The sequence below is a fragment of the Lolium perenne genome, chromosome 6, assembly GCF_019359855.2.
Source record: "Lolium perenne isolate Kyuss_39 chromosome 6, Kyuss_2.0, whole genome shotgun sequence".
NCBI lineage: Eukaryota > Viridiplantae > Streptophyta > Magnoliopsida > Poales > Poaceae > Lolium > Lolium perenne.
In genome coordinates this window covers 16,301,943-16,328,185 of record NC_067249.2, presented here as the reverse complement: position 1 = coordinate 16,328,185, position 26,243 = coordinate 16,301,943, and the positions used below count along the sequence as shown (strand labels likewise).

The 26,243-nt window shown below is 42.0% G+C and overlaps 1 long non-coding RNA gene across 1 annotated transcript; it reads left to right on the top strand.

The window, feature by feature from the left end:
- The first annotated feature begins 222 nt into the window (after positions 1-222).
- Positions 223-2,924, top strand: LOC127308751 (uncharacterized). Its single transcript, XR_007856733.2, has 5 exons — positions 223-724; positions 1,349-1,450; positions 2,040-2,151; positions 2,223-2,307; positions 2,538-2,924. It is a non-coding gene; the product is annotated as an uncharacterized lncRNA (long non-coding RNA).
- The last annotated feature ends 23,319 nt before the right edge of the window (positions 2,925-26,243 follow it).

Genomic DNA, 26,243 nt, shown 5'->3' with positions numbered 1-26,243 from the left:
GCCTAATTGCCTATACCAGCTTTACATATAAATATGCACTGAAACAAGTATTTTTTTCCAATTACATTATAGATATTAATTGAAATTGTGTATGGAGGAAGATTCAGTGTTCATCCCTAGAGATATAATCCTTCATTTTCTGTTCTCTTGATTTCATGGATGCTGTTGCAAGATGACCATCGACTGTAAGATGGGATACATGAATATTCATCGGTTTTTTGGGATCCAAGTAAAATCCACTCTCGTGTTTTGTTGGCCTCTTAGGACCATGATTTGTGTTTCTGGTTTCTTATCTTCGTTCTAATGTAGGGTTAACCAGCTTTGGAAAACTTTGTGAATTTTTCATGTTAATTGTATGGTATTATTATCTGGTATATCATGTTTCAAACAACATTGTTGGTCTTTTGTATATTTTTGATGAATTTCTCGCACTGTCAGTTCAACCTTTGTATATTTAGTTAGTGCTTCTGTGTTCTTCTGGTAACGGTGGGCTTATATTCTGTAGTAAGAGAAAGTACAAAAATTAAAGGCGATTCTTACTTGAAATTTGTTGATCAGTAATTATGCTTACTTTCTACAGGCTACCAATTGTCGTGTTTCTAAAAATTATTCCACTGTTGCTTGTGCAGGTACATCTGAATGAATTATGGTATTGTTTAATATCTATCATTTACGTTCCAAGGTTTTCACGTGTGTCCCAGAAAAATCCTGAAGAGAATTTAAGGTGATTTCTTGATGGAAGTGCATTTAGCATTTCTTTCAAGGCAGAAACGATCAGATGCTTGAAATTATTTCATTCTTGCGTCAGCTTACAAATAGTTACATTAAATGGCCGTCAAATACAACGATGGATTCTCAGGCCAGAGCACTTGGCAGTAGCTTACCATTTAAAAGGGAAGGTAAAATTGAACAGTGTATATTTGCATATCTTCAGAGCAACTTCAGAGCGCCATTTTTTCGTTTCACCATATAACTGCTGTTGAAGGTCAGTGTTCATGGAACTGCTGTTGAAGGTAAAACCGTGGTTTCAGCAAGTGGAAACAGCAACATCAAGTGTGAAACGAAAAAAATGGTGCTCTGAAGTTTCGTCTGAACATATGCAAATCTAAACTGTCCAATTTTACCTTCCCTTCTAAATGGTTTCAGCAAGTGGAGTTTCCATTTATATGTCGGAGCAATATACTTTGCTAGAATAGGTGTAGGTCTCATAAACTCCAAGTTAATTGTATAATTGCAATGGTTGTAGCGGCTCAAATTATTTGGATTGAAAATCTTTCTGCTACAGAGAGTCCAAGTATTGACTGAACAATGAAAATCTTCCAGCTAATATTTATTCCATGATTTACAGGGTACAACTAATTTATCGCTGGGTTTTATGTTGGTGCATCGATTCTATCTTGTTTTGCTGCCTCGCTGATAAGTACCATGGCATCATTGGATGGACTTGCAGGTATTTCATGATTTGTTTCTATACACATATGTTACCTTAGAGTACATATAAAGTTAATACAATCGCTTTTAGTCCATGAAAATCTGCATCCATGGTTACACTTCTTATATGCAACGATGTTCAATATTTTCTATAAAGCATGGCCGTGCCTTTTTTTTGGATAATTATGCTGATGTAATATGGTCGTTTTGCATCTCAACAAAGTTATCTAGCAATAGCCAACTGCATCTGGACACAGCAGCAATATTGTTCTTTTGTCTCATAGTTTAATTACATGCTCAACTCGGTTTCACGGATGAGGACGGTAATGTTAGAGCTTTTGTTGTAAATTCAGATGACTTGAGTTCTGCAGCGGGGTGATAGTAGGTAGGTCTGGGGATAATGGAGCCCTCGGTTTCACGGATGAGGACGGTGTCAGTCATGTGTTCGCGGCTCTGGCCAAGTTTGCGGTATCGCTATTTTCTGAATGGTACTAACATCTTGTCCGGTAAAAAGGGTGGACGTGGTTTCTTTATGTTACCAGGCACTTGCACTACGAGTTTGTTGTGGTGTGATTGCTGAATTTATAAATGTTATTCTGATGGTGAAGCTTCATGGAGGCGGCCACCGGTCTTTCTAATGGCGAAGAAGAGGAAGGGGCAGGTCCTCGCGATGCCATATTAGGGCCCAAGCCCAGGTGCATCGCTCAAGTGATTCTCCAGGTAAGGAACCATCTCACGCTAATCAATTCATGTATTTTTTTTTCCTGTTCACATGCCCCTATTAGTTGTAGGGAAGAACAGATGAAACCATGCATGAGGAGACCAACGCGTAGGAACATGCCCTCATAGCATGCTTCGTTTCTTTCTTAGTCCCAGGTCGCTCCCTCCTCTATTTGTACCTCATTTTTGGCGTGAGATTTAGACGATTATTAAAATTAATTTGCTCCTTAATTTATCTTAGAAGGCCATCCTTTAATTACCTAACTCTCTTAGTGCTGAATAACAGATTAGGTAATTGTGAGTGTGAATTTATTGGTTAGTTCTCTTTTATTTAATTGTTCACCTATCTTGCGCTTGATTGATAAATATCCTCGCTTATGGTATAGGATTGGGGGCAGTGGCCATGCTTGCGGCCTTCCCGTTGCGGTCCCTAGGACGAGGTCACCTAAGGCAACTTCCAGTGCGGAGCACGCTGCGAGTGGTGGCGATGATTTTGCAGAGCTTTGGCTCAAGCCATCGCATCTCTGTTTGGTGGTGTCCTTTCTTCAAGAAGTTAGCAGTGCGGAGCATGCTGCAAGTGGTGGCGGAGATTTTGCACATCTTTTGCTCAAGGCATGGCATCTGTGTTTGGTGGTGTCCTTTCTTCAAGCAGCTAGCTCCATGACCACTTCTATTGTTAGAGGTGCATGGACTATGATGACCTCTGAAAAGGCATTCTCTACCTTGCAAGAATTCTAATGTGGATTATTGTACAAAAATTAAAAATTACCATGCTTTACTCAAGATTTACCGTTCAAATGTATAGTTTTTAACTATGTTTCCCTGGCTAAGAATGTCACATATTGTCTGTATATAGCTGGTGGTTCAATGGCGGGAACCATACATAAAACCTTCCTTGCAATATACTTTTCCCTTTGCTATGTAGAATGATTGATGCCCTGCCTATGTGTTTGTGTGGTGTATTGTTCTAGATTCTTATTATCTGTACTGATAATGCCACTGTTTTTTCTGCCTTTGTAGCTGAAGAGTTAGTGGATTGTTTGGACTGAATTCTGAATATGCTGCATTTGTGCCATTTGAGAGAAATAGCATATTGTTATCATCTTGAAATAGTAGTAGAGTGTTCCCAGTGTTGCCCCTGGACAAAAATGTACATGAGGTCAGCTATCTTGAATGGTACTTCTTTCATTACACTGCATGCTTTCGCTTTGTTGCTTTAAAATTTAAGCATGTTCTTTTAAGGAGCCGGTCACGACGGCTTGAGATATAGTCTCAGCACCATCATTGGCTGCAAGAATTTGCTCCCTGGAAGCGGAAATGTCAACACGGTAGCTTGTAACCACCACTGCATTATTATGAATATTGTTCTTTCCTAAGACAACAAGCTGATGCATCAATTTTAACGCTGAAACTTCTCTCAAGACTGAACCAATCTCATATAAACCATCAGGTTGGTGTGGTCCATATCCATACCGTGCCTCGTGTACATTCCTGTGCACAAAGTCATATCGGTCACATTGACGATTTACATGATCCTGAGGACCATAGCTAGCACCTGGAGGTATGAATGATGACATAATGTTCTGCTCTATTCAGTAAAATTGATGCATCAGCTTGTCATCTTAGGTATACCCGATCCATCTCTTTACTTATGTATGTATGCCTCCATTCGACCGCTTTTATTTTGGATATTTTCAGCTCACTAATGTGTAGGTCTTGGTCATGACCCAGCCATGTCGCAAATACTCTGTAACCAGCTTATTTTGCTCTTACTATTTTGCTTTTATTGTGTTGTCTAAGTTAGAAGCTTATTGGCTAATAAGCAAGGTTATTATGTGATTATTTTTTTCTATGCTTCCAACTAGCTGTTGTGGTGCTGATATTCTAGATGGATATTGTTACACCGTTGCAATTGGCTTGATAGACTGGATTATGTTGCTAGGCTTTTGCTTTTGGATTTAATTCTATCCGTTATGTACAATGTTTGCTCTCTTATTTTTCATGCATGCCTCGGTGTTACTCTAATGTTTGGCATTGTTCTTTTCTGGTATGATTTATTTTGTTTTGTTTAGGTATTCTTTTTTGGAAATAGTAGCTCTACATGTATCTGGGATATAGAGTAAGCTTCGTGGTGCTTTGTTTCAGGCTATCATCTGCAACAGGTGTTTAAGTGGTGAATCATATGATGCTTAAGTGCTTAACCCATACATGACAATGATTTCAGTTTTATCGGTTGATCACTTTTTTTGCTTTCTTTTTTAGACACTTTTTTACTTTCTGCTGCACTTTTAACAGCAGTACAACCTGTTGCACAATAGAAGGTAATGAGTAGACCGCCTCCGCTCATAGCGTACAAGGGCGTTGTGCTGAGGATAGTTGCTGTCTAACTTCATTATGTGCAGCAGTTGCAGAGCTTTGATGTCTCCATCCCTGCCAGCACGGTGCCACCTCTATCCTCTGCCCCTCTTCTTGGTGCATAGTGCCGGCTGGTCAGACGCTTTTGATCGCTAGCTTCCGGTTTGAGGTAAAAATGTTTTGGGGTGCGGATCGCAAATGGAAGAATCACAGCGCACATAAAAACTAAGGGCACTATCATCCTTTTGGGTACAAGATTTTGCATGATTTTTCTTCACATTTGATCGTTTGCCTCTTTTATTCATTTTCCTAATATAAGACTGATTATATGAGATATTGCTACATGATTATATGCTAAAAAAATGTTCTTGAGGGGCTGTCTTGTGCATTATATGATTGTACCTCACTCTCCTTGTGTGCTCAATGAAGATGAAGATACCCTTACTTCGTGCAGTGGCTTGGGAAGGGGAGTAAGATCGGTTCTTGCTCGGTAAAAGGCCAAAGAAACGGTGGTACGTTTGCTCCCAATGTAGAGAGATATTTCTATGGCGATGCAGGGAATTTCAATGCACAAGGTCCTCCAATTGGTGATGTCAGTGGTGTTAGCATCTGGCGGTGCAGCTACATATTAGATTTATGTTTTCTATGTGTCGTGGCCTCTGAAGATTGAACTCCAATGAGCTTATGTAGATGTTACAACTTTTGTACCTTCTATTGCTCTCAAAAGTAAACACAAAATGTTAGTTATTGTAAGTATATTTAGCTATTTTCCTGATTGTGTATAAGCATTGTTGTTCTTTTCCCAATTTGTGTGTTTAGTTATAATCGCACTATTAATTTTGTTTTCTAAATCCTCTAAAATTTATTTTTATTTAAATTTATATCTGTTAGATTTTCACGGGTTCGTGCGCCAAGGCGCACATCTAAATCTAGTCATGATAATTTGCTTAGTATGGTGGGCTACATTCAAATCATCTAATGTCTCATCCCAATTACTTCGTTTAGTTATCTATAACTCATGATTATTGTAGGCTTGCGTTAGAAGAAGCAAAAAAAGATCATAATTAGCTTGGTGTAGTTTTTTGCTTTCATAGAGAGTCAGTTAGATGAAAGAATGGCAACATATTGCTGTCACTGCTCTATAACCTGCATCTCCCACCCTGTCATCCTTGGAAACTATTTTGTTGCATTATGAATCCATTTGTAACATGTTTTCTATGGTATTTAACGGTCTCTATTTCAAATAACTTAATTCCTAAGTGTTCTTTACTTTGTGGTATATACGATCTGATTTTACAGGTGTCTATATGATTTATATTTCGAACCAAGCTGTGTGCAGAACCAAGCTGTGTCGAACCCCCGTGCGTTTTTAGGTCAGAGGCCTTAAGTAGTTCAGAGGGGAGCGTCAGGGGGTGGCTGAGGCAATGCCACCATAGGGCGGCGCGGCCCAGGGGCCCACCGCGCCGCCTGGTGGTGTGGGCGCCTCATGGTCCCCCTCCGTCTCATCTTCTGGCTCCGTCAATGTTCTGTGAAAATAGGCCCATTGCAATTATTTCCGGGGATTTTCCTGAAAGTTGATTTTCTGCACAAAAACAAGACACCAGGGCAATTCTGCTGAAAACAGCGTTAGTCCGTGTTAGTTGTATCCAAAACACACAAATTAGAGGCAAAATAATAGCAAAAGTGTTCGGGAAAGTAGATACGTTTTGGACGTATCAACCCTCAAGTTCAGAGGGAGAACTCCTATTGCTGTTATAAGAATTACCATAAGAGTTATTAAAACCACTTCCATTGTTGGGAGGATACGACCTATAATTATTGCTACCAAAATTATTCCTATAGGCATTATTATTAAAATTGTTGCTCTTAATAAAATTCACATCTACATTTTTTTCTTGAGCAACCAAAGAGGCCAAAGGAACATTGTTTGGATCCATAGGAGCATTATTATTTGCAAGCATAGACATAATAACATCAATCTTATCACTCAAAGTATAAGTTTCCTCAACAGAATTTACCTTTTACCTTGTGGAGCTCTCTCGGTATGCCACTCCGAATAATTTACCATCATATTGTTCAGAAGTTTTATAGCTACCCCAAGGGTCATAGGCATAAAAGTGCCTCCAGCAGCTGAATCCAGTAAGTTCCTTGAAGAAAATTTTAGTCCTGCATAGAAGGTTTGAATAATCATCCAAGTAGTCAGTCCATGAGTGGGACAATTTTTAACCAGAGATTTCATTCTTTCCCAAGCTTGGACAACATGCTCAGTATAAAATTGTCTAAACTTCATAATATCACTTCTCAAAGATATAATTTTAGCAGGAGGATAATATTTTCCAATAAAAGCATCTTTGCATTTAACCCAAGAATCAATACTATTTCTAGGCAAAGATAGCAACCACTCCTTAGCTCTACCTCTTAATGAGAAAGGAAACAATTTCAACTTAATAATATCACCATATACATCCTTATATTTTTTCATCTCACATAGCTCAACAAAATTGTTGAGGTGAGAAGCAGCATCATCAGTACTAACACCAGAAAATTGCTCTTTCATAACAAGGTTCAACAAGGCATGCTTAATCTCATAAAAAGCTACTTCAGAAGCAGGTGGAGCAATGGGTGTGCAAATAAAAGCATTGTTGTTGGTGCTAGTAAAATCACACAACTTAGTATTCTCAGGAGTAGCCATTTAATAAAAATAATGCAAGCAACAGAAATAAAAGCTATACTATTTTTTTTGGATTTTAGATATAAAATGCAAACAAGATAAAATATAATATGCAAGAAAAACAATAACAAACTAAAAGAGTTGAGAGTGAGAGACTCCCCTCGCAGAAGAGATGCTTTTCTCCCCGGCAACGGCGCCAGAAAAAATCTTTGCTGAGCGCGGAGTTGATGAAGGAGAATTTATGTGCAACATTGAGTGAAACCCCAAGAGGAAGGTATGATGAGCACAGCAGGAAGTTTTCCCTCAATAAGAAACCAAGTTTTATCGACCAGTAGGAGAAAAACGTTCTCTCCCGAGGCGTTGCGAACCAACTCGTGGCAGGGCGCACTGCCGGTGTCAGCAGCAACGTGGAGACCTGCACACAAACAACCAAGTACTTTGTCCCCAACTTTCAGCGAGGTTGTCAAGCTCACTGGTTTTGCTGAAAACAAAGGATTAAACGAACCATGTGGAAAAAAATTGTTTGTAGAGAACAAAACAGAAAAATGTTGTAGAATATTGCAATTAAAAGAAGAAAGACTGGGGTCCACAATTCACTAGAGGCACCTCCCCAATAAAATAAATATGCTGGGTAAACAAATTAGAGATGGGCAATTGACAAACAGAGATTCTACGCTAATGGTTGGTGCAGAATACATGCTATGAAAATATGCGGGCATTACAACAATATACATAGACCGTAATCCAACTGCATCTATGACTAATAATCCACCTTCAGGATTGCATCCGCGACACCCTCCAGTATTAAGTTGCAAGCAACGGACTATCGCTTTAAGCAATGTGTGTAAAGTGAACGATGAAACTACCCTTGAATAGAACACCGCTGTTTTCTCCCTAGTAGCAACAGCACATCTACAACCGTAGAGAACAAGGCCACTTCCCATGGTTAAATAGAGGCATGAACCCACTATTGAGCATAAATACTCCCTCTTGGAGTCGCTAGCATCTACTTGGCCAGAGCATCTACTAGAAACGGAGAGCATACAAGATCATAATAACATAATACATAATCTCAACCAAAGCAATCTCTCTATAAATTGGATCCACATCAAACCAACATGTAGCAATTACACATAGATGATCTTGATCATGTTAGGCAGCTCACAAGATCTATACATAAAGCATAACAAGGAGAGGACAGCCATCTAGCTACTGCTATGGACCCATGATCCCGTGAATAACTACTCACTCATCACCACGGATGAAGACATGGCGATGTAGAGGCCTCCGGCGGTGATTTCCCTCACCGGAAGGGTGCCGGGATGGACTGCAGAACCCTCCCGAACTAGGGTTTCTATTGACAGCGGCGTCGGAACTTTTCGTGGATGGGGGCTCTCGTCCCTGGGGTTTTCCCGATACGAGGAATAAATAGGCGGAAGGGCGGAGAAAACGAGGCGACAAGGCGCCAGTACATGGGCCAGGCGGGGCCAAGGATGGGGTCGCGCTGCCCTATGTACTGCCATGTGGCAGCTATCCTGCACGTGTCCTTCTGGCTCCGTCTTCGTCCCGAAAAAATAAGACTCTGTGCTTCTGTTTCATCCAATTACGAGAAACTTTCGTGTACAACTTTTCTGAAACACAAAAACAGCAGAAAACAGGAACTGGCACTGCGTTAATAGGTTAGTCCCAGAATATGCTAAAAAGTGTGGAAAAGTGAACATAAAACATATAAGAACTGTAACAAAACAAGCATGGAGAATCAAAAATTATAGATACGTTTGGGACGTATCACATACGAGGGAATTTTTTTATCAAGAGCAAGAGAACTTCGGGGATTTTGAAATACAAATTGGTCTTGAGGACCTCGAGAACGAGGCACAAATTCATGGTGAAACAGTGGTGAACCTAAAGGACATACAAATGCTCACGAAGTTACATGAGGGCAATGGCATCAATGATGAGCCTCCACCGTACATTCCCATCCAACCTCATTACTCACATGATACTTATAGTGATAGTGAAAATGAGAACCCAATGCCTCGTTATGAGAACCCAATGCCTCATTATGATAGTGATGATTCGAGGTGAGGGTCCTTTATGTCTTTATGCTTAGTATCTATTTTTCAACATGCTTCTTATACTTAGTATCTATTTTCCAACATGCTTCTTAATTTCAATATGCCTTTTTTTGCTTAGTATCTATTTTTCAACATGCTTTGCCATATGTTTTTTTTGCTTAGTGTCTACATTTTATTAAGGCATGAATGCTTACTTGTTTAATCTTTCTCAATGCAGGTGATTGATCAATATGAGCGGAAGCAAGTAATCCATGACCTCCATTATGAAGACCATGAGGACCCAGAAGTTCACCGGGACCACTAGAAGTGGAAGACCAACGCGTGCCAGCACGCGTTACGCGAACGACGACACGGGTGGAGTTGGAGGTGGAGTTGTAGGTGGAGGTGGAAGACGAGGTGGAGGTGGAGGTGGAGGTGGAGGTGTAGGTGGAGGTGGAGGACGAGGTGGAGGTGGAGGTGGAGGATGTGGTGGAGGTGGAGGACGAGGCGGAGGAGGAGGACGAGGACGAGGTGGAGGTGGAGGACGAGGACGAGGTGGAGGTGGACCTCTCCTTCTTGGTGACATAGCCTTTGCTTCTGATGACGTGGCTTCCCAGTCCGCTCACACACAGTCTACTGAGGGGGACATGGAGGTGGAGATGGAGGTGGATGGGCAGGACGAGGAGGCGGAGAGGGAGATGGCGCCAAAGAAGTTGCGCATTCGTGGTGAAGCGCAAGTCCCCGATGAGAGGAGGGAGCCTACTAGCCATGAAGCGAAAGCCCTCATCATCCCGAACGATAAAGAGTAAGTTTAATTTTGAACATGTAGATTCATTTTGGTATGTACTAATGTTTTGATTATTGTGCATAACTGATTGTCATACTAATGTTTTGATTATTGTGCAGCAATTGGACATATGACAAGGGGGTTCGCCAGCCGTCAAGCATGCTTGGAACTCTTATTAGGACGTATTGACCGAGCTTTTACACTCGGGTCCCCGGCGGCGAGAAGAAGCTAGCCGAGACTTGGGCGGACTATGAGGCAGCTCCTTCCCCGAGATTTGGGAAAGCTTCTAACGCCGTCTACACCAAGTTTTGGGTAAAACATGCTTCTCGAGTTTACTTCATAGTTGATGACCCCACTATGCTAACTCATGCCTCTCTCACAATTATTTTTATGCATGATTGCAGACCCATTATAGGGTGTCTGATGATATGGTTGAGCATGGGAAGGCGGTACTGACTAGGGCTTGTCAGAGGTTGACACGGCAACAGTGGTACAATCAGAAGCATACCTGAATCGGGCACTTCAAGGCTGAGCAGGGCACAAGGTTCAAGAAAGTTGACAATATCAGGGACGATACTCAGCTGACGAAGAATGATTACATAAAGGTAAGTAAATTGTCAATGAGATTCTATGTTGCTGCATAGTTGGGATTGCATTATGTGTTCTTCAAATGAGTTTTGGTATTTCAGGTTATGCCCCTATGGTGCGAAAATAAGGAAGCCACATTTGAGGTGTTGGTAGCGAGGTGGGTTGGTGAAGACGCCGACTTCAACGCCAAGAGCGCGCGCAACAAGGTAAACCAGGGCACCGGAGGAACACACAGTGCGGGAAGCCGCAGCACTAAGCGCTATAGGAAGAACAAGGTACACATATACATGGAATAACTTGCATTTATTTCCCCTCATATTACTACTTGATACACATAACATTTCTTTTGCTATGGAGGAGGCGGAACTCGGGGAACCTCTCACCGAGGTGGGAGGGTGGCAGAAGATGAAGTTGAAGCAGCCCGATCTGGGCCAGCCTCAGCCCTTGCTGCCCGAGTACTTTGGCTATGCCGAAGAGGAGTTGGAGAACTACTGCTCGGCCTTCAAGGGTCTTCATTCGGAGGTGGATGATCCTATTCTGGAGGAGACCGACTTGACGGCGATTATGGTGGCGGGGCGCGGCTCAGAGCATGGCTGTAGGAAGCTTCTTAGTGGGGTGATCAAGCCGCAGAGGACCCTCACGCAGATCAAGTCTACCCTCACCGCCGGTGACCCACTGATCGCGCCTCCTCGACACCGTCGTACCGATGTAAGTTTTCTCATTTTCATCTTCTTTGCAACATTCATTCCTGAATGGCTAAATTGACGAGACTCCTCTTCTTGGAAATTGTAGGCTAACTTTGAGGCCGCCTACGCGGCCACTTATGAGAAGTATTTGACGGTTGTAGCAGGCTGGGACCTCAAGAGAGCGGCTTGGGAAGAGTACCAAGAGGCAACGAGTCGTTTAAGTTCCAATCTTTTATGGTTCAAAGACATGACAACTCCCACCTCCCCTTTATTTTATTTCTGGAACGCTTGACATCTAAACTATCTTGCAAGCGCTCAGGACGTTCTTCCAGACTGGAGAGAGGATCGCCCTTCCTGAAGAGGAGCGACCTAGGCCAGGGCCGACTCCAGTGTGCCCATCGAGGGAAGCTTTCGCGGCCACATACTACGCACGGACTCCGGTAAGTCCTGTGCCTAACCAGTTGTCACCGCTTTCCTTTCCCATGGCTAAGATGCTAACCCTTGTCAAACATGTAGGGCACGGGAAGTTCGCAGAACCGACCCTCTCCTGGTTCGTCACGCGAGGGCACACCGATGCACCCCGGCTGCCATTCTCCCGGTGCTTCAGGGTTTTCTCCTGCTGGCGATGGTTCAGGCCATGGTTATACCTCGGTCCACCTCGACAAAATCCTGACGCATGAATGGACGAGTATGGAACCATGTTGGTTCCCCTGATCTTAGTTTCCCTTAGCTAGGTATCTAGCGGGTGTGCGTCGATCGTGTGTGCCATGTGTCGACGATGTATGATGATCCTGTGTGCTACATGTGTTGATGTGACGTGCTACATATTTGTATGACGATAATGTTGTTGCTACATTTGATATGATGATGATGATGGTGTTGTGATGATGTTCATGCTATACTACTTCTATATTACTGCTATTTTTGTTGTGTTGTGCTGGGCTGCGCTATGCTGGAAATAGAAAAAACCAAATGGTAGTGTCTGTGCCGACGGCATTGCCGTCGGCACAGCTCCTTGGCCGTGCCAAATGGAAGGGGCCGTGCCGAAGGCCATGCCATCGGCATAGGAGGATGGGCGCAGCTGTGCTGGGGGGAGCTCGTGACGCGTCTGGGCACCGTCTGTACCGATGGAGCTGGGCCGATGGCTAGGCCGTCGGCACAGCAACTGGGATGTGGATGCGTGGCACTCGCTGGCCGTCCGAGCGTAGCGACTGTGCCATCAGCACAACAACTGGGCTGGGCTAACGACCGTTAGGCGTGCTATGGGCCCTCGACGACTGTGCCGACGGTGTCGTCCCACCATCGGAATGGAGGCTGTGCCGACGGCGACAGGTGCTGTGCAGAGGTCATATTGTGCTGACGACGAGGTGCCGATGGCTGCCGTCGGCACAGGCATGGGCCGATGGCAGCTCAGGTTGTGCCGATGGCTGCCAGCCATCGGCCCCTTGACTGGTTCCCGTAGTGAGTGCCCCGGTCCGTCGCCGTGTCCGGTGCTTACTGCACGCCTCACCGCTATCACCAAGCCGAGCATCCGCAATCTTGGCCAAGATCTCCTGGGACGCGACCTACACCACACTAGGCCCCACTGCAGATCCATCAATCATATTCGACCGATGCAAAATTGCATCCATCTCTCGAACCTTGAGCTCCACTCCGAACAATGTGCTTCTTGCTTCCCGCTGAAATTGATTTCGACTCTCTGCATTCTTACGTCGTAGCCCCTCCATCAGCCAAGTGGAATCATTCACAAGACTCCAGCTCCATCTTCAACATGAATCCTTGGTAGATGATCAATCCAACTCGCGCCCTGTTGACTTCAAGTTTCCATGTGTGCACCGTCTTGAATCAATTCCACACCATTGCATGTCGAAGCACGCACCCCTTAGGCATGCGCCATGTGTTTCCACGCCAACAGAAGTCGGACACCATCTGCCATCACGCTCCTACGTCGTTGTTGCCGATCTTCACCATCTTTTTATATCCTTCAAACTATCTAGTCAAACCCAGCGCGTGAACTTGGTCGACTGCAATCATGCTCCACCTCGCGCTATATCAGCCCGAGCACCATCGTGCACTGTTAACACCTTTTGTCACATGATCTTCCATGACGAACACCAGGCTACTCCAAATCATGTACGCATGTCGCCATGCCTTGATTTCCGTTCGGTATCTCACCGAACAACGCCACCGCTGCCAATGCCATCTCCATCATTATCCTCTAGAAAAAGAACTCCCAAGAAAATAACCATGCGTCCTCCATATGCATGTGTATCGAAGAGCACTGAGAACACAAATTAATTACTCGACTCCACAACCATAACATCTCATGACTCCACACTAGTAGAAAAAGGGGCTTCCATACGACCCCTTTAGTCCCCAAAATGTCCGAACAACGACTAATGGGGTCTTTAGTCGCGGTTCTGCAGGCGAACCGCGACTGAAGGTCTGGGCCCAGCGGGCTTGGTCGACAGCTGGTGTCCAGGCGGGGCTTTAGTCTCGGTTGGCCTGGCAAACCGCGACTAAAGGTCCTCAGGCCTGGCCCGAAGGCCTTTAGTCGCGGTTGGCCAGGCCAACCGGGACTAAAGGCTCACCCCTATAAATGCACTTCAGCACACTTCACTTAGCAACTTATTGTGCCACTTCTATTCACAAGGGGTGGTGGGTTTGCCTTTGGATCCACTTATGCACACAAGGTGTTCGATGAAATGCCTGAGAGCATGAAACAAACCTGATATGAAGTGTCCGAGCCACACTTGAGCTTTCTCATTTATTTTTCCTCCTCGATCGCGGTTAGCAACTTGAACCTTTCATGTGTCATTGATAAAATATGCATGTGTGTAGTTCATTGTTTAATTTCTATTATTTCTAGCTAGTTAGTTTAACAAATGCATGATGGTTAATTATATACTTTTTATAATAATAATGCAGATGAATCGGCAATGGATGTACGGTAACCGACTCTCGGGCGAGTTCATTACGGGTTTGAATGATTTCCTCGTAGTGGCTAATGCGAACAAGCAGTGGGGTTTTTTTATCTGTCCATGTGCTGCCTGTAAGAATCAGGAGGGTTACTCTTCCTCAAGAGTCGTTCACGTGCACCTGCTTCGGCACGGTTTCATGCCAAGCTATAATTGTTGGACCAAGCATGGAGAAAGAGGGATTAGAATGGAAGAAGATGAAGAAGGGGATGATATCGATGACAACTATCCTGATCATATCGGTGATACTTTCATGGAGGATGTTAAAGGACGGGAAGCAGAAGGGGAAGGTGAAGGGGAAGGTGAAGAAGAGGCACGTGATGAGCCCGCTGATGATCTTGGTCGGACCATTGCTGATGCACGGAGACGCTGGAAACTGAAAAGGAGAGGGAGAAATTGGATCGCATGTTAGAGGATCACAAAAAGTCGTTGTACCCAGGATGCGATAATGGTCTGAAAAAGCTGGGCTGCACAATGGATTTGCTGAAATGGAAGGCACGGGAAGGTGTAGCTGACTCAGGATTTGAAAATTTGCTGAAAATGTTGAAGAATATGTTTCCAAAGAATAAAGTGTTGCCCGCCAGCACGTACGAAGCAAAGAAGGTTGTCTGCCCTATAGGTTTAGAGGTTCTGGAGATACATGCATGCATTAACGACTGCATCCTCTACCGCGGTGAATACGAGAATTTGAATGAATGTCCGGTATGCACTGCATTGCGTTATAAGATCAGAGGCGATGACCCTGGTGACGATGTTGAGAGCGAGAAACCCAGGAAGAGGGTTCCCGCCAAGGTGATGTGGTATGCTCCTATAATACCACAGTTGAAACATCTATTCAGGAACAAAGAGCATGCCAAGTTGTTGTGATGGCACAAAGAGGACCGTAATTCGGACGGGGAGTTGATACACCCCGCTGATGGAACACAATGGAGAAAGATCGATAGAGAGTTCAAAGATTTTGCAGCTGATGCAAGGAACATAAGATTTGGTCTAAGTACAAATGGCATGAACCCTTTTGGCGAGCAGAGCTCCAGCCATAGCAGGTGGCCCGTGACTCTATGCATCTACAACCTTCCTCCTTGATTGTGCATGAAGCAGAAGTTCATTATGATGCCAGTGCTCATACGAGGTCCGGAGCAACCCGGCAACGACATCGATGTGTACCTAAGGCCATTAGTTGATGAACTTTTACAGTTGTGGGGCAGACCTGGTGTACGTGTTTGGGATGAGCACAAAGAAGAGGAATTTGACCTACGAGCGTTGCTTTTCGTAACCATCAATGATTGGCCTGCTCTTAGTAACCATTCGGGATAGACAAATAAGAGATACAATGCATGAACGCACTACTTACATGAGACTTAAAGTATATATTTGGGTAATTGTAAGAAGAACGTGTACCTGGGGCATCATCGATTTCTTCCCCGACATAATAACTTAAGAAAGAAAGGCAAGCATTTCAACGGCAAGGCCGATCACCGGCCGAAGCCTGCAGAACGTACTGGTGCTAAGGTATTTGATATGGTCAAGGATTTGAAATTCATCTTTGGAAAGGTTCCTGGCGGACAATCAGTTCCGCAGGGAGTTGACGGGCACGCACCCATGTGGAAGAAGAAATCTATATTTTGGGAGCTAGAATATTGAAAAGTCCTAGATATATATCCGCTCTGCAATCGACGTGATGCATGTTACGAAGAATATTTGCGTGAACCTGCTAAGCTTCTTGGGCGTGTATGGGAAGACAAATGATACAAAGGAAGCATGGCAAGACTAACAACCTTTGAAAGACCCAGAAGACCGGCATCCGGAATGGTTTCAAGGTCGTGCCAGCTACGCTCTTACCAAAGAAGAGAAGGTCATATTTTTTAAAAGCCTGAGTAGTATGAAGGCCCCGTCTGGATTCTCATCGAATATAAAGGGAATAATAAATATGGCGGACAAAAAGTTCCAAAACCTGAAGTCTCACGACTGCCACGTGATTATGACGCAACTGCTTCCGATTGCTTTGAGGGGGCTCCTACTGGAACATGTTCGAGTAGCCATTGTCAAGCTATGTGCATTCCTCAAGGCAATCTCTCAGAAGGTAATCAATCCAGAAGATCTATCACGGTTACAGAACGATGTGGTCCAATGTCTTGTCAGTTTCGAGTTGGTGTTCCCAGCATCCTTCTTCAATATTATGACGCACCTCCTGGTTCACCTAGTCGAAGAGATTTCAATTCTCGGTCCTGTATTTCTACACAATATGTTCCCCTTGAGAGCTTCATGGGAGTATTAAAGAAATATGTTTGTAACCGTGCTAGGCCAGAAGGAAGCATCGCCAAGGGCTATGGAAATGAGGAGGTAATTGAGTTTTGTGTTGACTATGTTCCTGACCTTAAGCCGATTGGTCTTTTGTAACATCCCAAAAATTTAAAATCAATAAAGAGATAATTCCCATTCTTCAAATTTTGGAACCAACAAAAACTTTAATTTATTTATATGTGTTGCATAGTATTAATGCATGTATGGGTGACATTGCCATGAGGTGTGTTTGAAGTGTTTGATAATGTTGCTAAACCCTTAACCATGATCATTGGATCAAATAGAGAGAAAGAAAAAGAAAAGAAAGATAAAAATAACACCACATATGGGCCTATGGACATTTTTGCAAAATCTTAAACTAGACCTTTCTACTTTGCACAAGTGGTTTGGAAACATCACTAAACTCTTAATAAACACTTTGGAATCAAAGAAACACAAAACAAATCAAAAGAAAAATCAAAAACCTCTCACATATGATAATGGTCATTTGTGCCATTTACATCAGTGTACCCACTTTGAGCCCCCGTATTAAGAAATTTTTAGACTAAACTCTCTCAACTCTTTGCACCTCATCCAAGACCTCATCAAGTTGAACACTTTTGGTGTTGACCACTTTGACTAGTTCCTTTTCTATTGCTTAATATAAGGATGCAAAGTGTCAACATTAAAACAGATTCAAGATCATGTCACATTTGGATTTTTCCAAATCAACTCCACTTTGCAAACTAAGACCATCCAAATGTGTGATACGTCTCCAACGTATCGATAATTTCTTATGTTCCATGCTTGTTTTATGACAATACCTACATGTTTTGTTCACACTTTATATCGTTTTTATGCGTTTTCCGGAACTAACCTATTGACGAGATGCCGAAGTGTCAGTTCCTGTTTTCTGCTGTTTTTGGTTTCAGAAATCCTAGTAAGGAAATATTCTCGGAATTGGACGAAATCAATGCCCAGCATCTTAGAATTCCACGAAGCTTCCAGAACACCCGAGAGTCACCAGAGGAGGGCCACAGGGGGCCCACACATGGTGGTGGCGCGGCCAGGGCCTGGGCCGCGCCCCCCTATTGTGTGGCGGCTCCGTACCCCCTCCGACTCTGCCTCTTCGCCTATTTAAAGGTCCTTGACCTAAATCTTCGATACGGAAAAGCCACGGTACGAGAAACCTTCCAGAGCCGCCGCCATCGCGAAGCCAAGATCTGGGGGACAGGAGTCTCTGTTCCGGCACGTTGCCGGGACGGGGAAGTGCCCCCGGAAGGCATCTCCATCGACACCACCGCCATCTTCATCAACGCTGCTGTCTCCCATGAGGAGGGAGTAGTTCTCCATCGAGGCTAAGGGCTGTACCGGTAGCTATGTGGTTAATCTCTCTCCCATGTACTTCAATACAATAATCTCATGAGCTGCCTTACATGATTGAGATTCATATGAGTTTTGTATCACTATTCATCTATGTGCTACTCTAGTGATGTTATTAAAGTACTCTATTCCTCCTCCATGATGTAATGGTGACAGTGTGTGCATCATGTAGTACTTGGCGTAGTTTATGATTATGATCTCTTGTAGATTATGAAGTTAACTATTACTATGATGGTATTGATGTGATCTATTCCTCCTTTCATAGTATGAAGGTGACAGTGTGCATGCTATGTTAGTACTTGGTATAATTGCAATGATCTATCATGCACTCTAAGGTTATTTAAATATGAATATCGAATATTGTGGAGATTGTTAACTCCGGCATTGAGTTCTCTTGTAGCCCTACACAATTAGTGATGTTCATCATCCAACAAGAGAGTGTAGAGTGGTTTTATTATGTGATCAATGTTGAGAGTGTCCACTAGTGAAAGTAGGATCCCTAGGCCTTGTTTCCAAATACTGCAATCATCGCTTATTTACTGTTCTGCTGCATCTTTACTTACTACACGCCAGCAAGCACTTTTCTGGCGCCGTTACTACTGCTCATATACATTCACACCACCTGTATTTCACTATCTCTTCGCCGAACTAGTGCACCTATACATCTGACAAGTGTATTGGGTGTGTTGGGGACACAAGAGACTTCTTGTATTGTGGTTGCAGGGTTGCTTGAGAGGGATATCTTTGACCTCTTCCTCCCTGAGTTCGATAAACCTTGGGTGATCCACTTAAGGGAAACTTGCTGCAGTTCTACAAACCTCTGCTCTTGGAGGCCCAACACTGTCTACAGGAATAGAAGCGTGCGTAGACATCAAGCACTTTTCTGGCGCCGTTGCCGGGGAGGAAAGGTAAAAGGCACTCACACTCCGGTCCCAGGTAACCAAACACTTTTCTGGTACTGTTGTGATTGCTCGAAGCTATTTCCTTTAGATCCTACAATTGCATCTTTTTGTTTCTTGTTTACACTAGTTAGCCATAATGGAAAACAACAAAAACATGAGAGATCTTTATAGTATTTATCTTGAGTTAGGACATGAGGTGTTTGAAGAGAGAATTAAAAAAACCCATGGAACTATGTTTGCAAAATAGTTGTAGCAATGTTATTAGCATGAACTCTTTGAATACTATTATTGCTAATGCTATGGAAGAATTTAAGCTTGGGGAAGCTGATTTTGATGAGCATGATATTTTTAGTCCCCCAAGCATGGAGGAGGAAATTTACTTTGATGATACTTTGCCTCCTATTTATGATGATTATAATGATAGTAGCCTTTTGGTGCCACCTACTATGGAGGATAAATTTGATTATGATTACAATATGCCTCATATATTTGATGATAGCTAATATGTTGAATTTGCTCCCACTATTACTAATAAAATTGATTATGCTTATGTGGAGAGCAATGATACATTTATGCATGAGACTCATGATAAGAATGCTTTAAGTGATAGTTATATTGTTGAGTTTGTTCATGATGTTACTGAAAGTTATTATGAGAGAGGAAAATACAGTTGTAGGAATTTTCATGTTACTAAAACACCTCTCTATATGCTGAAAATCTTGAAGCTGCACTTGTTTTATCTTTCTATGCTTGTTGCATTATGCTTCATGAATTTGTTTATTTACAAGATTACTTTTCATAGGAAGAATGTTAGACTTAAATTTGTTTTGAATTTGCCTCTTGATGCTCTCTTTTGCTTCAAATACTATTTCTTGCGAGTGCATCATTAAAACTGCTGAGCCCATCTTAATGGCTATAAAGAAAGAACTTCTTGGGAGATAACCCATGTGTTTATTTTACTACAGTACTTTGTTTTATAATTGAGTCTTGTAAGTTGTTACTATCGTAGCAACCTATCCTTATCTTTATTTTATTGCATTGTTGTGCCAAGTAAAGTCTTTGATAGTAGAGTTGATACTAGATTTGGATTACTGCGCAGAAACAGTTTTCTTGCTGTCACGAAATTGAGTCCCTACGTCTGTAGGTAACTCAGAAAAATAAGCCAATTTACGTGCGTGATCCTCAGATATGTACGCAACTTTCATTCAATTTGAGCATTTTCATCTGAGCAAGTCTGGTGCCTCTAAAAAATTCGTCTTTACGGACTGTTTTGTTTTGACAGATTCTGCCTTTTATTTCGCATTGCCTCTTTTGCTATGTTAGATGGATTTCTTTGTTCCATTAACTTCCAGTAGCTTTGTGCAATGTTCAGAAGTGTTAAGAATGATTGTGTCACCTCTGAACATGTGAATTTTGATTATGCACTAACCCTCTAATGATTTTGTTTCGAGTTTGGTGTGGAGGAAGTTTTCAAGGGTCAAGAGAGGAGGATGATATATGATCAAGAGGAGTGAAAAGTCTAAGATTGGGGATGCCCCCGTGGTTCATCCTTGCATATTTCAAGAAGACTCAAGCGTCTAAGCTTGGGGATGCCCAAGGCATCCCCTTCTTCATCAACTTATCAGGTTTCTTCTATTGATGAAACTATATTTTTATTCCGTCACATCTTATGTGCTTTACTTGGAGCGTCTGTGTGCTTTTACTTTCGTTTTGTTATTTTCATTCTCTGAATAAATGCTTGTGTGGGAGAGAGACACGCTCCGCTGGTTCATATGAACACATGTGTTCTTAGCTTTACTTTTAATGTTCATGGCGAAGGTTGAAACTGCTTCGTTCATTGTTATATGGTTGGAAACGGGAAATGCTACATGTAGTAATTGGTATAATGTCTTGAATAATTTGATACTTGGCAATTGTTGTGCTCATGTTTAAGCTCTTGCATCATGTACTTTGCACCTATTAGTGAAGAAATACTGTAGAGCTTGTTAAAATTTGGTTTGCATGATTGGTCTCTCTAAATTCTAGATATTTTCTGGTGAGGGTTTGAACAACAAGGAAGACAGTGTAGAGTCTTATAATGCTTGCAATATGTTTTTTATGTGAGTTTTGCTGTACCGGTTCATACTTGTGTTTGCTTCAAACAACCTTGCTAGCCTAAGCCTTGTACTGAGAGGGATTACTTCTCGTGCATCCAAAACCTTGAGCCAAAAACTATGCCATTTGTGTCCACCATACCTACCTACTACATGGTATTTTTCCGCCATTGCAAAGTAAATTGCTTGAGTGCTACCTTTAAAATTCCATTCTTTGTCATTGCAATATATAGCTCATGGGAAAGAAATAGCTTAAAAAACTATTGTGGTATTGAATATGTACTTATGTATCTTATATCTTAATAAGTTGCTCGTTGAGCGATAACCATGTTCCTGGGGACGCCATCAACTATTTCTTGGTTGAATATCATGTGAGTTGCTATGCATGTTCGTCTTGTCTGAAGTAAGGGTGATTTATCATGATCAAATGGTTTGAGTATGCATATTGTTAGAGAAGAACATTGGGCCGCTAACTAAAGCCATGATCCATGGTGAAAGTTTCAGTTTGGACAATAAACCTCAATCTCTTATGAGAATATTATCTGTTGTTGAATGCTTATGCATTAAAGAGGAGTCCATTATCTGTTGTCTATGTTGTCCCGGTATGGATGTCTAAGTTGAGAATAATCAAAAGCGAGAAATCCAATGCGAGCTTTCTCCTTAGACCTTTGTACAGGCGGCATAGAGGTACCCCTTTGTGATACTTGGTTAAAACATATGCTATGCAATGATAATCCATGTAAATCCAAGCTAATTAGGACGAGGTGCGGGCACTATTGGTATACTATGCACGAGGCTTGCAACTTGTAGGATATAATTTACATGATACATATGCTTTATTACTACCGTTGACAAAATTGTTTCTTGTTTTCAAAATAAAAGCTCTAGCACAAATATAGCAATCAATGCTTCCCTCTGCGAAGGGTCATTCTTTTACTTTAATGTTGAGTCAGTTTACCTACTTCCTTCCATCTTAGAAGCAAACACTTGTGTCAACTGTGCATTGATTCTTACATGCTTGCTTATTGCACTTATTATTTTACTTTATGTTGATAATTATCCATGAGATAAACATGTTGAAGTTGAAAGCAACCGCTGAAACTTAATCTTCCTTTGTGTTGCTCCAATGCTTTTACTTTGAATCTATTGCTTTATGAGTTAACTCTTATGCAAGACTTATTGATGCTTGTCTTGAAAGTACTATTCATGAAAAGTCTTTGCTATATGATTCAGTTGTTTAATCATTGTCTTTACCATTGCTTTGAATCGCTGCATTCATCTCATATACCTTGCAATAGTATGATTAAGATTATGTTGGTAGCATGTCACTTCAGAAATTATCTTTGTTATCGTTTACCTACTCGGGACGAGTAGGAACTAAGCTTGGGGATGCTGATACGTCTCCAACGTATCGATAATTTCTTATGTTCCATGCTTATTTTATGACAATACCTACATGTTTTGTTCACACTTTATATCGTTTTTATGCGTTTTCCGGAACTAACCTATTGACGAGATGCCGAAGTGCCAGTTCCTGTTTTCTGCTGTTTTTGGTTTCAGAAATCCTAGTAAGGAAATATTCTCGGAATTGGACGAAATCAACGCCCAGCATCTTAGAATTCCACGAAGCTTCCAGAACACCCGAGAGTCACCAGAGGAGGGCCACAGGGGGCCCACACATGGTGGTGGCGCGGCCAGGGCTTGGGCCGCGCCCCCCTATTGTGTGGCGGCTCCGTACCCCCTCCGACTCCGCCTCTTCGCCTATTTAAAGGTCCCTGACCTAAATCTTCGATACGGAAAAGCCACGGTACGAGAAACCTTCCAGAGCTGCCGCCATCGCGAAGCCAAGATCTGGGGGACAGGAGTCTCTGTTCCGGCACGCTGCCGGGACGGGGAAGTGCCCCCGAAAGGCATCTCCATCGACACCACCGCCATCTTCATCAACGCTGCTGTCTCCCATGAGGAGGGAGTAGTTCTCCATCGAGGCTAAGGGCTGTACCGGTAGCTATGTGGTTAATCTCTCTCTCATGTACTTCAATACAACTAGCATGGTGACCCTCGCATTTGTGCGGCCAGATTTATTAGTTAGTTTATTTGTTCCATGTACTTGTTACATCTTCTTTAAGATGATAATAGTATTACATTTTTGCTAGAGAGCTGAAATTAAGGTTCAAACGTTTTGGTTAAAGCTGGCATATGCCTAACATGAATACCACCTTTTGAAGCAAAAAAAAAGAACATTGGGAAAGTAAACTCAATATGCTTTTTAATCTAATTATTTAAACAATGCAAATTCTTAATTAATTATATTCATTGCTAGCTACATTATTGATAATCTATCAATTTTCAACTCTATACGTAAATGTGGAACATTTAATGGATTGTAATGGAAGTATTTCCTTTAACTTGTATTAGGTTAATGTTAAGGATAATAGTATTTGCCAGCAATGGCAATCAGCTCACAGTGCAAAACTGCCATATACCTTCATCCATTGTTACATATCATTCACGACACTTGTCCTCTTATAAATTTAAATATTTATGATTTGTATCTCAATCTATATGTTCTTACCATATGTCACATTAGTTAAATTGTAGTTGGATCTAAGAGCATAAAACATGAAAAAAAATAATTTTCCATGTATCGCCTTAGTATATTGAGAAATTATAGATTGATAGACAATATAACTCGAACCAATTCTAACAATGGATATATAGTAATACTTTCAAAAATATTAGATTAGAGCTCATATAAAACTACAATCTTAGTAACAGATGAAGGAAAGGTCTTGTTCATAAGAAAATGTTGGAACATGAATTATTTGTTAGAAGTGCAATTTTTATCAAGAAAATTATTTTGGTCTAAAAAATTACTTAATTTTGCACCAACATCTTTTTTCTAAGTTTTCCTGATACACTTCTTACAAATACAGCATAGCGGCGTTGATTTGTCTTATTCTGCCAACGTGGGATTGTCTCATTATTCCAATCAACAAATATGCGATCTGAGTACAATAAACATGTATAGTATTATTTAACTATAGAATTACGAACAGCTGAACAACTGGTTTGATAAAACTAAAAAAATATGCAGGAGCTAAAAACGACCCGACATTCTAACAAAAGATCTTACTAAAATCCCAATCTCATGTATTCGATAAACCATTGTCCAAAAGGATATTTCACCTGCAAAATTAAAAACGGATAAAGTATCTGAACAAAGGCTGTAATATTTAACATGAACCGAGACGGAAGCTTTAGTAGATGGGAAACAGAATCAGCGACAGTTTTATGATCTCTCACCAAAAAAAACTGTTTGTAGTTGCATTCAGCCAATCTTTAAGTAAGTCGTTTGGAAGCCAGGTTTTCATTTCATTTGTAGCATTTTGAAATGAATTCATGTATTCATTTCATTTACATTGTAATTTCAGAAATGAACACTTGTTTGGTTGCCACAGGAATTGTAAATGACAGTAGAATTCAATATTGAATTTGTTTGTTTGCCACAGGAATTGTGAATGACAGGTTTTAGTTCGGAATTGTGATTACACATGGCATCATTTTGCTGAATTTCCTAAATGAAATGATGGCCCAATTATGTGGCAACCAAACAGCCCACCTATGAAATTTTAAAATGAATTCCAGAATTCCAGGCTCAAATGATGGATACCAAACGACCTCTAAGGGATTTTTCTTGCTGCCAGAACACAACAACAACGTAGAAACCTTAAGAGCATTTGCTTTTATTTTATAAATTTTCTTTCCATATATATATCAGAACTGCAAAAGAAAATAACAAATATCATTTGTAGTTCTTATTAGAAACGGCGTACCATAACATTGACGGCGTATATCATACAGAATTGGTACTTATATTACCTCATAATCGATTCTTTCATCATCCATGCCTGAGCTCGTCAAAGTACAATATAGTGGATGTGCATGCTAACATGGTGCCCTTTAACTGCTGTCGTACAGTGCTCAAAGATGTCCTCGTCGATTCAGATACCACGTGCTTGTGTTGAGGCCACGCAGATCCTGATCTCAGGTGTGATATATGTTTAGCATGGATACCTGACTCGTGCCGGATTTGGTGGAGCGAGGTCCCGGCCGCCTGGCCTTAATCGCACTTCCTCCTGGCACTTCAATCCAGCTCGTTGATGAAAAAAAGGAAGGATTCTGATGCACTCTCATGCGACGGTTTGGATAGAAAAGCTGGCAACCATGGTACTTACAACTCGCGATGAGGCTCTAGCGGAGGGCAAGATTTCGCACCCCGCGTATTAAACGTGCTGCCGCCCGCCGTAAGGGATCGATCAATCTAAAAATGCATGTACCGCCGTGAGGGATCGATCAAGCACGGATCAGGCGTTGATTAATCGTACTGCCGCTCGCCGGTGACGGCCGATTAATGAAGAAATATCCGGGGATACACCATGCTGCCGCTGACAATCTATCGATCCAGAGAATATCCGTCCGGTCAGCCGATCAATGGGGCCTCCTTTGTTACTTCCATCCATGAAAAGTATCCTTGAAGATGTTGGGGCGCCTGATCAGAGAACGATGGAGCCGTGGAGCTAGCCTAGCAGCATGCCAGCATCTCGTCTAATGCCGGGGCGCGCCGCCAATTTGTCAATTGGTGAGCTTCGCTTTGTTACGGGGTGAAGAGGCGGCGGCAGCCGGATAGAACCTAGCCGGAAACGTAGACACATACAACACCGTTTTGAAGGACCGGCAACTACTACGTGCATGCATAGATATAGACAATTTTTTCTCAACAAAAGAATATGGAAATCAAAACAACAATACTCGAGATCTCCGGTCTCTAGTCTTCACCGTTATTCAACAACCACGCGATATTCCTACTTCAGATATATTCATGATTAAGACGTGGGGGAGAAGGAGACTATATAGGCGCATCTAAAATCCATACAGCGTCGGGCGTTTAAGAAGTCAATCTTCACCGTTGTTATATGTTTAGCTAATCTATACCGTTGGTCGTTTGTTGTTTTAATAATATAATAGATAGATAGATGATCTCATGAGCTGCCTTACATTATTGAGATTCATATGAGTTTTGTATCACTATTCATCTATGTGCTACTCTAGTGATGTTATTAAACTACTCTATTCCTCCTCCATGATGTAATGGTGACAGTGTGTGCATCATGTAGTACTTGGCGTAGTTTATGATTATGATCTCTTGTAGATTATGAAGTTAACTATTACTATGATGGTATTGATGTGATCTATTCCTCCTTTCATAGTATGAAGGTGACAGTGTGCATGCTATGTTAGTACTTGGTATAATT